Source organism: Bufo gargarizans, chromosome 9 (assembly GCF_014858855.1).
Source record: "Bufo gargarizans isolate SCDJY-AF-19 chromosome 9, ASM1485885v1, whole genome shotgun sequence".
In the NCBI taxonomy this organism is placed as follows: domain Eukaryota; kingdom Metazoa; phylum Chordata; class Amphibia; order Anura; family Bufonidae; genus Bufo; species Bufo gargarizans.
In genome coordinates, this window is record NC_058088.1 from 41,725,082 (window position 1) to 41,737,766 (window position 12,685).

The 12,685-nt window shown below is 43.8% G+C and overlaps 1 long non-coding RNA gene across 1 annotated transcript; it reads right to left on the reverse strand.

Annotated features, from left to right (window-relative positions):
• Positions 1 to 6,024: 6,024 nt before the first annotated feature.
• Positions 6,025 to 9,607, reverse strand: LOC122919659. The gene is made up of 3 exons (XR_006386818.1): positions 9,485 to 9,607; positions 8,038 to 8,156; positions 6,025 to 7,096 (listed from the first exon to the last, which is right to left on the reverse strand). It is a non-coding gene; the product is annotated as an uncharacterized LOC122919659 (long non-coding RNA).
• Between the last annotated feature and the right edge of the window lie 3,078 nt (positions 9,608 to 12,685).

Sequence of the window (12,685 nt, forward strand, 5' to 3'; positions counted from 1 at the left end):
TGTACGCTGCAGAATTCTAATTCCACAGTGGAACACAGCCAGACTTTGACACTCAATCCCAAGTCTTTATCTGAACCCCCTTTAGGAAACTTGTCTGGGATTAGAAAAAGAAACAACAGCATGCCTGTCCACAGCATCAGACTGGCCATTTTTCAAGGGGCCTATGCCTAGAGGGTCGACCGAGCCCTCCTTACAGCCACCGGCCAGGTACCTAATGACCTGATGCTCTCAGCACTAATTAATGGTAGGAGCATCAGGTACTCAACTGTTTCACTAACCTCAGGACGGGGATACAGTTGAACACTGTGGCAAGGGGAGTCAGCATATTGTTCTACACTATGGTATTTGGAGCTGCTGGGGCGCTATGTACTATGGTATTGTTGGCCCTGTCTTCTACTGTTGTCCATGCCTCCTGTCGATTTGGACCTGACTACAACATGGGGCCACTTTTAGGTTTTATTCCAGTTCCACTTTAAGTTCCCAGTTCACCCCTTCTTGACTGTGAGTTGTGCCGGGCATTACAGATCAGCTCCATTCAATTCAATAGGTGTGAGCTGCGATACTAGATGAAGCCCATAGGTTAGGGCTTAGACACATATGCATGGATAACGGACATGTGCTCTCCAAGTTTTCTACGGACAGCACACGCATCCATCGATTTTAAGCCTCTTTCACACCTCAGTGAATCACAGACTTGTGCTGTCCGTGTTCTCCACAGACGACACATGGATCTATTGATTTTAATGTACTTATTTACTAAACCTGTGTGGGTGGGTTGGTGGAAAAACAATAGAGACATGCACTACTTTGGTCTATGGTTCAGGCCAAACACTCCTAATGAAGTCTGTGGGTCCGTGGAAACCACTGACAGAATATGGATGACATCTTTGTTCTGTCAGTCGTTTTCCCAGACCAATGGAAGGAGATGCTCTGGATATCGGTCCAGCAGTGCACATGAGAAACGGAAACAGTGTTGCCTTTCCCTGTTGTTTGTCATTAGGCCTGAGGGAGACTCCTCTTTGTCCTTCCCTTTGGAGGAACAGGTAGACTCAGTCCTGACATTAGTTCCAGGGTCCTATAGGATGAGATAGGATTCTAGGTATCCGGTGTATGAACTTGCCTACCTTTGGGGCCTGTTCATACTAGTAGTCTGTCAGGACTAAAGTTAGGGTTTTCTCTAGGAGGTGTCCATCTTCCTTCCCTAGTTTCGAGGACTTATTCCGGTATCCCCTTTCCCTCCTATGCTCGGTGTGGTGTTTTCCTCCCACACACGAGCGTGACACCAACTTCTTCATGGATAAAACACTGACCTTTTTTTTACTGATGTAAAACAGACGGAGGCGTGTGAATAAGGCCTAAGAAAGGCGACGTTTCTGGGGAAAAGGTATACTATTTTTCTTCTTATCCTGGGCAAACCCCTGGGCTAATCCCAAATTAGCTGTCCATAGTATTCTGTGGGCCCCGGCTAAATCTCTTTGTGCCTCTAATTTTCTTATAGGCGCATGAAGGTTTGTTCTCAAGAGCTTCCAGCACTTTCCATTGATGGTTGTTGTTTTTGTTGCGGAGCTGAAGTATTAGGCTTTATATTATGGTCCAGTTCATGCTTTTAAAAAAGCAGAATATATTCCCTTATAATGGCTTTATTGTATTTACAGATAAGATGCCTCCTAATTAAAATCACTCGCCTCCTAGGCTCTACAGAATAGCTGCCAATGCTTCTAATAGGAATTCTGCCAGAAATCAGCTTTTGAAAGTTGAAAAACAAACTTGCTGTTATTTTATATCGTGGAAATAACTGGCATTATTCAGAAACATCTGTGATCAAGGAAACCGCGCTGACTGAGGACTGCTCGTTTTTTGTTTTTTTTAACCAAAATAATATTTATTGGGTACGCCCTAAAAATAATAAAGCAATACAGTTCACAATTGTATATATATATATTTCAGACAAAGCTCGATTACATTATCGCCGTCAGCTCCATAGGCTGTGAATGAAGTGGAATGTGCATGTGTGACCACTGCTCTATTTGGAATGGAGTTTTAGTAATCACTTCTAGATCTTGGAACAATAGTGCATTGAAGTCAGGGGAACTCATAACAAATGGTGGCCACCCACAATGTCACTGGGTTTTGCTACCAAGGACGTTCCATGACTCTTAGGCCATTTACACACAACTAGTTTGCTAACAATGCACTTGCTCTGAAGGGGGGAGTCCTGCACAGGTTCTCACTTTCCATTAGGAAAGGGACCAACCAGGACTAGACCCCTTTTCTCCAAGGACCCCATAGCAGCCACATGGTCTGGCTCTATGATAAGTACAACCTTGTCTTAGAAGTCATCTAAGGTTTGTTATGAGCTGATCAACTGAAACACGATTAGCTCAAACTAAAGCCGGGCCATAGACATGAGATGCCTTTCCCAACCCTTTCATACACATGCTGCTCGGCTTGGCCAGGACTGCACGTATTGTTAAAGTGGTGAGGGGAGGAAGCCCCTGTCAGACACATCTAGCAGTGGCTTATCTCCTGAGAACAAAGGGATTGGGCATGTTGAAATCCATACACACAAAAGAGGTAGGATAGGCAGCTTTAAACAGGTTTCCTGCTTTAGACAATCTATTTTTGTTTGAATGTTCCTCCAAAGGCAAAATGATAACAAGGTGTCCTGCTGCTGTGATGCTCAGTGATCTGCTGAAATCTGTAGAAAAGCCTAGCAACATGTGAAGACTTTCCCCGCAGTGTTACTTGGTGCGCAATGTCTAATGTGACTGATGTTCTTTGTAGCTGATCTCTGCTCTGGTTAAAAAGTGTAGGTCCTAAGCGGTACCTTCTTCCTTCCGAATGCAAAATACCCTCCCAGTTGACTATGCAATACTATCAAGCAAAACATAACTAAATTAATGTAAAGCACATCAACCGGAGTCAAAAGATGAATCCTTTGGACTCGGTTTGCTTCATTCAAGTGAATAGATCCCACGTGGTATATTTATAAATACCTCTGGCTGTATTGCTGTTGCACTCAGTCAGTGAAGCTGGTCGGGCTATTAGGGGGCAGGGACGCCAGGCCCATCAGTGTCTGCAACGGTGTCATGTACTTCCTGAAGGTCGGATATTTGAAGGAGTTCTCCAGGAATTCATAAAATAAAATGACTGAAAATACTTAAATAGTGCTTCATTATAAACACATTCCCAAATATCTTTCATTATTTATAATGGCTTGTTTTGTCCAAAGAGCAATCATCAGGGGAAATAAAATGGCCGCCGTCCTATTAAACACCACAAAACCTGTCCTAATTACATAGCAGGACAAGTTACTTAAGAACATTGAGCTGAAGAGCTGCCTCATCCTCTTCTCTGGTCTGCTTGTTAGGGAATACGATCCTGAATACAGCTGATAAGAACTTCAGCTGAATCTCTGTAGGTATGGAGTTCATGAGGAGACATGAAGTGCAGAGAGGATGGACAGGACAGACTGTGGTAATGTGTGGCTGTGGTAATGGAGACTGCAGATAAGTGCTGCTGCTCATCAGCCACATCCCCACCATCCTGTCTTTACTTCAGCTGCACATATTATTATGACATATCGATGTGTCCCACCTTGGCATGTTCACTCAGCTATTTTTGGAAATCCCATAACAGTCGATGAGAAAGTTGTCCATGCATGGCATCCTCTCCTTTCACTGCAGGGCCCAATTCTTGAGACAGGAGAGGATTACAGAGACTGGACTTGAATCTATCGGAGCTAGGACCCATCACCAGGTCTGGTTAGGAGGGGGTCCGCTGTCAATAGCCAGGGGACAAGTACATGTACCAATGTTTGAGTCTGTAAAATCAGGGCATCTAAGCCCTGCCCCCTGGGAACACCTTCCCTCGCCAGGGACCACCCAGTAATGGAGCTTGGTTTATACTAGCCCATTTTCGGCCCAGGGCATCCCATATGTTCCGGTACTGTCTCTGAAACTCATGGACGATCGCGCCAAATTCCAGACAGTTGACAACTGTGCAAGTAGGTCCGGGCTGCTGGGAACAAGACAGCAGCAGCACTGGCTTCCAGCATAACAGCTTGTAGGGATCTATAAAAGAATTATTCTATAACATAGTCACCTTTATTTTTTCCTCAATATCAGAAACATAACTTTAAGCTCCTGGGCCCCAATGCAAAATCTGTAACAGGCTGCACAGCTACCATGTGCCATGTTGTGCCTTCTTATGTTGCAGAGGGGTTTCTGGGAGTTCAACTGCACCTCTGCACTCCTATTTTCTGCACCCCCTCCATCCAAGCGACAGCAAAAGATCTTTTATCTCCCCTATTCTGAACAAAGTCAGATTTACATAGATGTAAATAAAAAGCTGAAGGAAAAAAGACTGTAAAATAACTTGGAATGCTTGGAAGTCACTGTTAATATGATAGACAGGTGGTGATTATCTTCTGTGGAATCAGAAAATGTACATTTTAGTAACAGACTTCCTCAAGTTGCATACATTTTACACTTAAATTAGTTGATGGCCTATTATTGGAAATTATTCTGTTTAGCAGCAGGAGAGTTTTGAGATTAAAGGATATTCCGCACGAAACACATTTATAGCAGATCAATTTATCAGGAGAACAGGGGTCCTTCACCTTCTGATCCCCCGATTAGGTTGCCTCCATGTCCAATTGGAGATTAACTGCAGAGGTGGCCTTCGTGCCTGTGGCTTTCTCCGTTTTAGTCTATAGGAGTTACAGAAACACCATCACCAAGTGGATCTGTGGTGGCCTGATGTAGTACACCTATCTTGCAGATATGACATAAGTGTCTTTTGTAGGACAACCCTTTTGCAGGGAAGGTCACGTTTAGGGTACCTCATTTACCCTGTGAAGCACGCTGTGGGCTTTCTCTCATCTAGAACCAATTTTGAGAGGCACTGAACACAAAGGTGTGAGACACTAAATCACTTAACCTCGGGAATTTGTGCCCGAATTTGAGACCCTACCCTTTTTTTTTAAAGGGATTTTCCAGTTATATCCATTGATGCCCTGTCCGCTGGGACCTCCACCATATGCAGAACTTGCTGGAGTACAACAGCCTGTCAATATTTTTCCTGGCACAGTGGTTCATCCATACAACTGTACCTGGTACTGCACAAGCTTCACTGCTTTTACAGGTTGCTAATATTTAAGGGAGGAAAAAGATGCTTCCAAATTATCATATACAGTCCTTATGTAATTGACACTAGGTTTACCCATCATAGACGACATACAGCATAACATCATTACAGCATAATTTACTGCATTATTGGAATAGCATCACTTTCAATGGGTTATGTGGTCACCGGTGTGTCACAGGCACTTGACACCATATTAGCACTGTAGACCTTGACTTTATAGCCAATACAATACTTTATAGCCAAGACAATAATACTTTGGGTACAATGAGGAATGTATCACTAGTCCATGTCACCACAGTCTGCTCTATATAAATTTGCACTGTGCTTGTAGTATATTTTAGAAGTATATATGCTGGGAAGAGTTTAATGTCATCCAAGGGTGGACTGGCCATAAACCTTACAGGCATATTTCCCGGTAGGCAGATGCCAATGGGGCCAGCCGAGCCCGGCTGACCGCTGTCCAGGTACATAATGATCTGATGCTCTCAGCATTAATGAATGCACCTGGTACTTATGCCGTCCTGAGTTCAATTGTAGCACTGTCCTCAGTATGTTGCCAGGGCAGTATTAGCTGGGGTGGTATTTTGTGCTGCACTATGGTATTGCTGGCCCTGCCTACTTCTGTTGTCCATGCCTACTTGTGTTGCCCTGTTTTTTTTGTCAATTTGGGCTCACCTACAACATGGAGCCACTTTTAGTTTTTTTTTCCAGGGCCACTTTAAGTTCCCACTGCTATATATATATAAATATATAGCATCAAAGGATGAGGCAGCACTCCAAATGAGGTGAAAAAATAGTGGATCTTTTATTCCCCTTGCAACGTTTCAACCGCTCAATGCGGTCTTTCTCAAGCATACAACATGGTGTCATAACAAGGTATATATACCCACAATGCATAGCACAAAACAAAGTGATAATAATTCAATTATAATGAATAATCATATGTCCAATACAGTAAATATCTCTAAATCGTGAGGATCACATCCATAGTGGTTTACATGATGCAATACATTATATAGAAAAACAATAGCCATAATACAAACAGAACAGTGCATTAATAAGTGATAATAGGGCACATTATTGTGATGTGATATCACCTGTGTATCAATGTGCAAAGTGACCATAATCAATAAACATTTAAAAGCAACTCACATGGCAGTGTAAGAACTTGAGCGCCAGACATCCGCGTCCTCACAATCAGACCGCGCATGCCCAGGATCCCAGCAATGTCACACCACACAGACGCAGCCCTGCGACGTCAGCGGACACGTGACTAAACACGTGACCTACCAAACCATCACATGACACATCTGGGGGAGGCGTGGGGCTGCGTCACGCAGGCGATGCAAGGCAAGCGTCGCCCGGCCAAAAACGCCGGCACTACTGGTGTAGTTGCCCCAGCAACCGCAAGCCAGACAACGCCGGCAGTGACACGCCCATGCTAGAGATAGTGGGCCGGCGCAGCCAGATTACAGGAGACGGGAGAGAAGGCACGGGGCATAACAATCCAGAGCATAAGGGAAAAACACAAGAGCATATGCATATTCCCATACCGCAACTGTATACAGGTTACAGAATAGAGTGAACGTGGTATATACGTATATCAGCACTAGGAAGGAGTACCTTCCAGAACTGTGCCATACTCACATGGAATAGGGGAACAGGGGCTAGTGGTCCGGCCATTCTCACGGCATGACCACCGGTCCATAGTGGGTGAAGGGTCAAGGACATGTCCATGCCATGACCCAAAAACTGTCCCCTACACCCATGAAAAAAGTCAATAAGAGAGACCACCACTCATAAACAACCCTGTACAGTCAACCCGCATAGTGTATATAGATTACTTTAAGCGCCCCATTCTCCCCATCACCATTATCTTAACGGAGGAACGTAGAGAACTGTGCCCCCCGTCCATAGACAGTGCCACTGGAGTGTAGATGACAAAAATCTAGAGAAAGAGAACAAAGAAATATTGGTTAAAACCATGAATACAAAGCTATGAATACAAAACTAACTGTAAATCCAGTCATTTCAATCAATAATATAATAGATGACACCAGTCACGTTTATATATACCAGGGCAGGACAAGAAGAGAATCAAACAAATGTAATGAGCAAGCCTCATCCTATATCACATTCCACTTGAAATCAACATTGAGACCAGCCGGTCTCAGAGTGTTAAGGCGATGTATCCATCTCAATTCTCTCTGTTTGAGAGCCAGTGTCCTATCTCCTCCCCTTCTAGACTGGGTGATTTGATCCACTATCACAAATTTAAGATCCCTTTCCTTATGGTTAGCCTCCACAAAGTGTTTGGGGACAGGCAGATCCTTCCTTTTTTGTCTAATTGAGAATCTGTGATTGTTTAGACGTGTTTTCATGTCGCATGTGGTCTCCCCGACATATAGGAGACCACAAGGACAGGAGAGTACATAAACAACATAAGAACTGTTGCATGTTAGGAAGTGGCCAATCTCATACTGGCTCCCCGTTACCAGATGAGTAAACCTCTCACCCTTGGTCATGTAAGAACAGTTCACACATCCAAGGCAAGGATAGGAACCCCGCCTCCGAGAGCCAATATGGGTCTGCACCAAAGTTTTGACTGGGATGTCCGCCCGAACCAATTTATCCCGAAAATTGGCGGAACGCCTATAGGAAAGTAAGGGCGGTACCGTCAATGATGTAATCTGAGGAAGGTTGCTTTTAAGTATGGACCAGTGTTTGCGGATGGAAGAGTTTTCGTCAAAGTGGGTTTCTTGAAGAAACACTATGTCTGCTTTGAGGGACTGGACACGCCCCCCCCCCCCCTCTACCCCACAGAGTGCTTGCTCAGTGAGCAGCAAACTCTTTTCCAAATTGTCAACGCTTCTCAGTGTTGAAACTCACCTGGTTAGATACACGATGTGCGATTCCAAACTGGCAATTTGTTCACATTTTAAAGATATGCACCCTCAAACGGCTGTTCCAGGACTGCATACATTAGACAAGATGTGCACTGGACTGCGCTGTCAATAATGGAACACATACTAAATGGGGATTATGCAAGAAAATAAAAAAAATACAATACAGTGCAGTGATAAGAAACTGATTTACTGTGGTCCCCTCCTAAAGTCCCTGAATCTCAAGTCACGTAATCCAAAGTCACACACTTAAAGGGGTTGTCCGGGTTCAGAGCTGAACCCGGACATACCCTTATTTTCACCCCGGCAGCCCTCCTGAGCCTGGCATCGGAGCATCTCATGCTCCGATGCGCTCCCGTGCCCTGCGCTAGATCGCGCAGGGCACAGGCTCTTGTGTTTACAATAACACACTGCCGGGCGGTAACTTCCGCCCAGCAGTGTGTTCGGTGACGTCACCGGCTCTGAGGGGCGGGCTTTAGCTCTGCCCTAGCCGTTTTACTGGCTAGGGCAGAGCCAAATCCCGCCCATCAGTGCCGGTGACGTCACCGGGGTTCCTGTCAGCCCCATAGAGAGCCCCGGTACGTCACCGGAACTCAGAAAATGCCTTTGCCCTGCGCGATTTAGCGCAGGGCAAAGGAGAGCATCGGAGCATGAACTGCTCCGATGCTCATGTCAGGGGGGCTGCCAGGGGGAAAATGGAGGGCTGTCCAGGTTCAGCTCTGAACCTGGACAACCCCTTTAATACAAACACGCGAACGCTCACAAACTCGCGTTGTTTGTCTGCTTGTATAAGTGCAGCTCTTAAACCAGACTGCTTTTTTTCCTCTGGATTCAAAGGACTGAGCTGCCCTCTAGACTGGCTATTTAACTTCTCCTAATTAGATAGCCACACGCCAATTACTCACCTGTGCAACACCCTGGAGAAGGAAGAGAGAAAAATAATAAAGAAAAAAATGTAATCACATTATACTCTTAGCTGCTATGAAATAAACTTGGCAGCAAAAGCAAGTCACAGACAAAAAATATCTTCAAAGGTGGATATGACCAATAATGTCGACTCAAGAGTAGAAATTGCACATTTTTGCAGAAAGTGGTAACCCCTATGGGATCTACATCCACTACCTGTTTCCACTTCTCTCTTTCCTAGGGTAACCTCTGATCCTCAAGCACAATATGATTTCTGTCTTCTAAGCGATGACTCAGTTCGTCCTCCTGGGTTTACAGAAAGCATTTTGCTTGCCCTACTTCTATTCAAAAACACTAGTATGGTTATTCTTCTGTTTGAAACCTGAAAGCAAGATATCTCCTGTCTAATAAATTATGTACAGTATGTTTTGCAATGGCTGGAAAGTTGCACAACTTTTGCAGCCTGTTCTATTTTCAGGGCCATAACGTGTGGCAGGTTCAGTGTGACTTGCTGTGACGGTAATTACCTGCAGTGAGTGCGTCACGTGGACGGGAGGGAGCTGTTCTATTACAGGGCCTGTTAATGTTACACTCCTCGTATTAATAGGTCATTCACAACTTTTTAGCGTTCTTCAGGCGATGATTTCCTGCTTTTAGTGTTTTCTTGTCACCACCTTAGGATCCATTTGCTGTGATATTGCTGCAAAGAGAATATATGCCGAAAACATTTCAGTGACCCCTAAAACAATGAGCTTTTCTTGTGTTTCTGAAGGATCTGGTTTGGTCACTTTTATCACTTTTATTTCAAAGAAGCAACTAAAGAAAAAACTATGTGAAAGCAACCTAACTTGGACATTCAAAGGAGCCCCAGTTACAGAGGAATATAACTCCTGTGGGCAGTATCGGCCCACCAAAGGACCAGAGGATCCTTCGGTGGTTCCAGGCTCTGACGCAGTAATGGACCCCAAAAGGTCCAGTGTAAAAAAACATTTGGAGCTGACTTTGGAGACAATAAATTAATACTAGGGCCTATTTCTTGAATCAAGACCTATTTGACTTTATTGATGGTATGAGGTTTGGGCCACGGTTGCCAGAATAAATTATCAGGTTTTTTTCTGTCCTTCTGACAGATCAGAAGATCAAACTCAACCCTACCCTTAGTATGTTCTTTGAAGCGTTTTAGACGCATCATATCAGCGCCTAAGGGTACTTTCATACTAGCGGTTTTTTTTTCCCGGTATTGAGTTCCGTCACAGGGGCTCAATACCAGAAAAAAACTGATCAGTTTTATCCTAATGCATTCTGAATGGAGAGCATTCCGTTCAGTATGCATCAGGATGCACCAGTTCAGTCCCTCATGTTTTTTGGCCGTAGAAAATACTGCAGCATGCTGCAGTTTTCTCTCCGGCCAAAAATCCTGAACACTTGCCAGAATGCCGGATCCGGCATTATTTTCCATTGAAATGGATTAATGCCATATGTTCCGGAAAAATGGACCCGGTTTCTCGGTCTGCGCATGCGCAGACCATTCAAATTTGAGGAAAACATAAATACTGGATCTGTTTTTCCAGATGACAACCAGAAAGAGGGATCCGGTATTGCAATGCATTTGTCAGACGGATCCGCATCCGGATCCGTCTGACAAATACATCCGTTTGCGTCCGGATTGCCGGAATCCTCTGCCGCAAGTGTAAAATTGCCCTCACACAGCATTATTTTAAAGCTGAAAGTACGGAGCTGATGTGGAGCCGATTTCAAGAGAAATCAGCCTCTGAAATCTAAGTGGTTTTTTTTTCTATATTCCTTTTAGTCAGCAGTTTAAATGCCTGCAAAATAGCAAACAAGAATTTTTGGGGTTTAATTAGAAAAACTTAGTTTGTAAAACAGTTAAAAAATGTAACAAAACGTGCCAAATTATGAAGTATATAATGTGAAGAAAAGAATGGCACCCACTGATCGGTGCTGCCAGCACTATGGATGGAGAAGCAGTGTTCTTTAAATGTTCTTTATTTATTTTTTTAATATAATAAACGCTCAATGCGTTTCTTGGACGGAGCGCACCCTTCATCAGGACAATAACAAAGTGACATACACAAGGAAATTTAAAAACACTTTTGGCGGACTGGCCAGGGGGCAGGAAGGGGAGGGGAGCAACAGAGCCGTGTTCTGCATAATTATCCAAGTCATAATACAATGTATATAGTCCATGGTATAAGGTTCCTTTGTAGTAATAAGCATTTACATATTTCATGCTTGTTTTATTAGTTAACAGTCTTACAAGGAGCTCCTGCAGGGAACAGCTGTAGCGATCGCGTCCAGCGCTTGTTCTACAGGAGGCTCCACGTTTCCTTGCAAGCTCTGCGCTCTGTTTGTTACAATGTTAATGGTCATTGTATCTAAAAGAGATTATATGTATATATATATATCTATACTCACCTAAAGAATTATTAGGAACACCATACTAATACGGTGTTGGACACCCTTTTGCCTTCAGAACTGCCTTAATTCTACGTGGCATTGATTCAACAAGGTGCTGATAGCATTCTTTAGAAATGTTGGCCCATATTGATAGGATAGCATCTTGCAGTTGATGGAGATTTGAGGGATGCACATCCAGGGCACGAAGCTCCCGTCCCACCACATCCCAAAGATGCTCTATTGGGTTGAGATCTGGTGACTGTGGGGGCCATTTTAGTACAGTGAACTCATTGTCATTTTCAAGAAACCATTTTTCCAGTCTTTAACAGTCCAATTTTGGTGAGCTCGTGCAAATTGTAGCCTCTTTTTCCTATTTGTAGTGGAGATGAGTGGTACCCGGTGGGGGTCTTCTGCTGTTGTAGCCCATCCGCCTCAAGGTTGTGCGTGTTGTGGCTTCACAAATGCTTTGCTGCATACCTCGGTTGTAACGAGTGGTTATTTCAGTCAACGTTGCTCTTCTAACAGCTTCAATCAGTCGGCCCATTCTCCTCTGACCTCTAGCATCAACAAGGCATTTTCGCCCACAGGACTGCCGCATACTGGATGTTTTTCCCTTTTCACACCATTCTTTGTAAACCCTAGAAATGGTTGTGCGCGAAAAATCCCAGTAACTGAGCAGATTGTGAAATACTCAGACCGGCCCGTCTGGCACCAACAACCATGCCACGCTCAAAATTGCTTAAATCACCTTTCTTTCCCATTCTGACATTCAGTTTGGAGTTCAGGAGATTGTCTTGACCAGGACCACAACCCTACATGCATTGAAGCAACTGCCATGTGATTGGTTGACTAGATAATCGCATTAATGAGAAATAGAACAGGTGTTCCTAATAATTCTTTAGGTGAGTGTATACACCTGTTACTTGATTAGGAAAAGGTATGTGCAGTGAAAGTGATGGAATATCAGTGTGGGTAGTCAGACGGTTTACTATGTAGCGGGTGGAGCGGCTATCAGGCGGTGCAGAGTCCCGATCCCACTAAAAGTGAAAACGGCCCTTTGGATGGCTATTCGCAGCACTTCTTAAGGCAGAGAGTAACAAAGACAAATAGCCAAAAGGAAAATGTAAAAAATATATAATAAGAAGTATAGGTAAAACCAGATAAAAAAAGAAATAACTCATACAATTATAATAAATAATACAGAAAAAGAGATTATATATATATATATATATATATATATATATATATACACACACACACATATACATACATACACAGTACAGACCAAAAGTTTGGACACACCTTCTCAT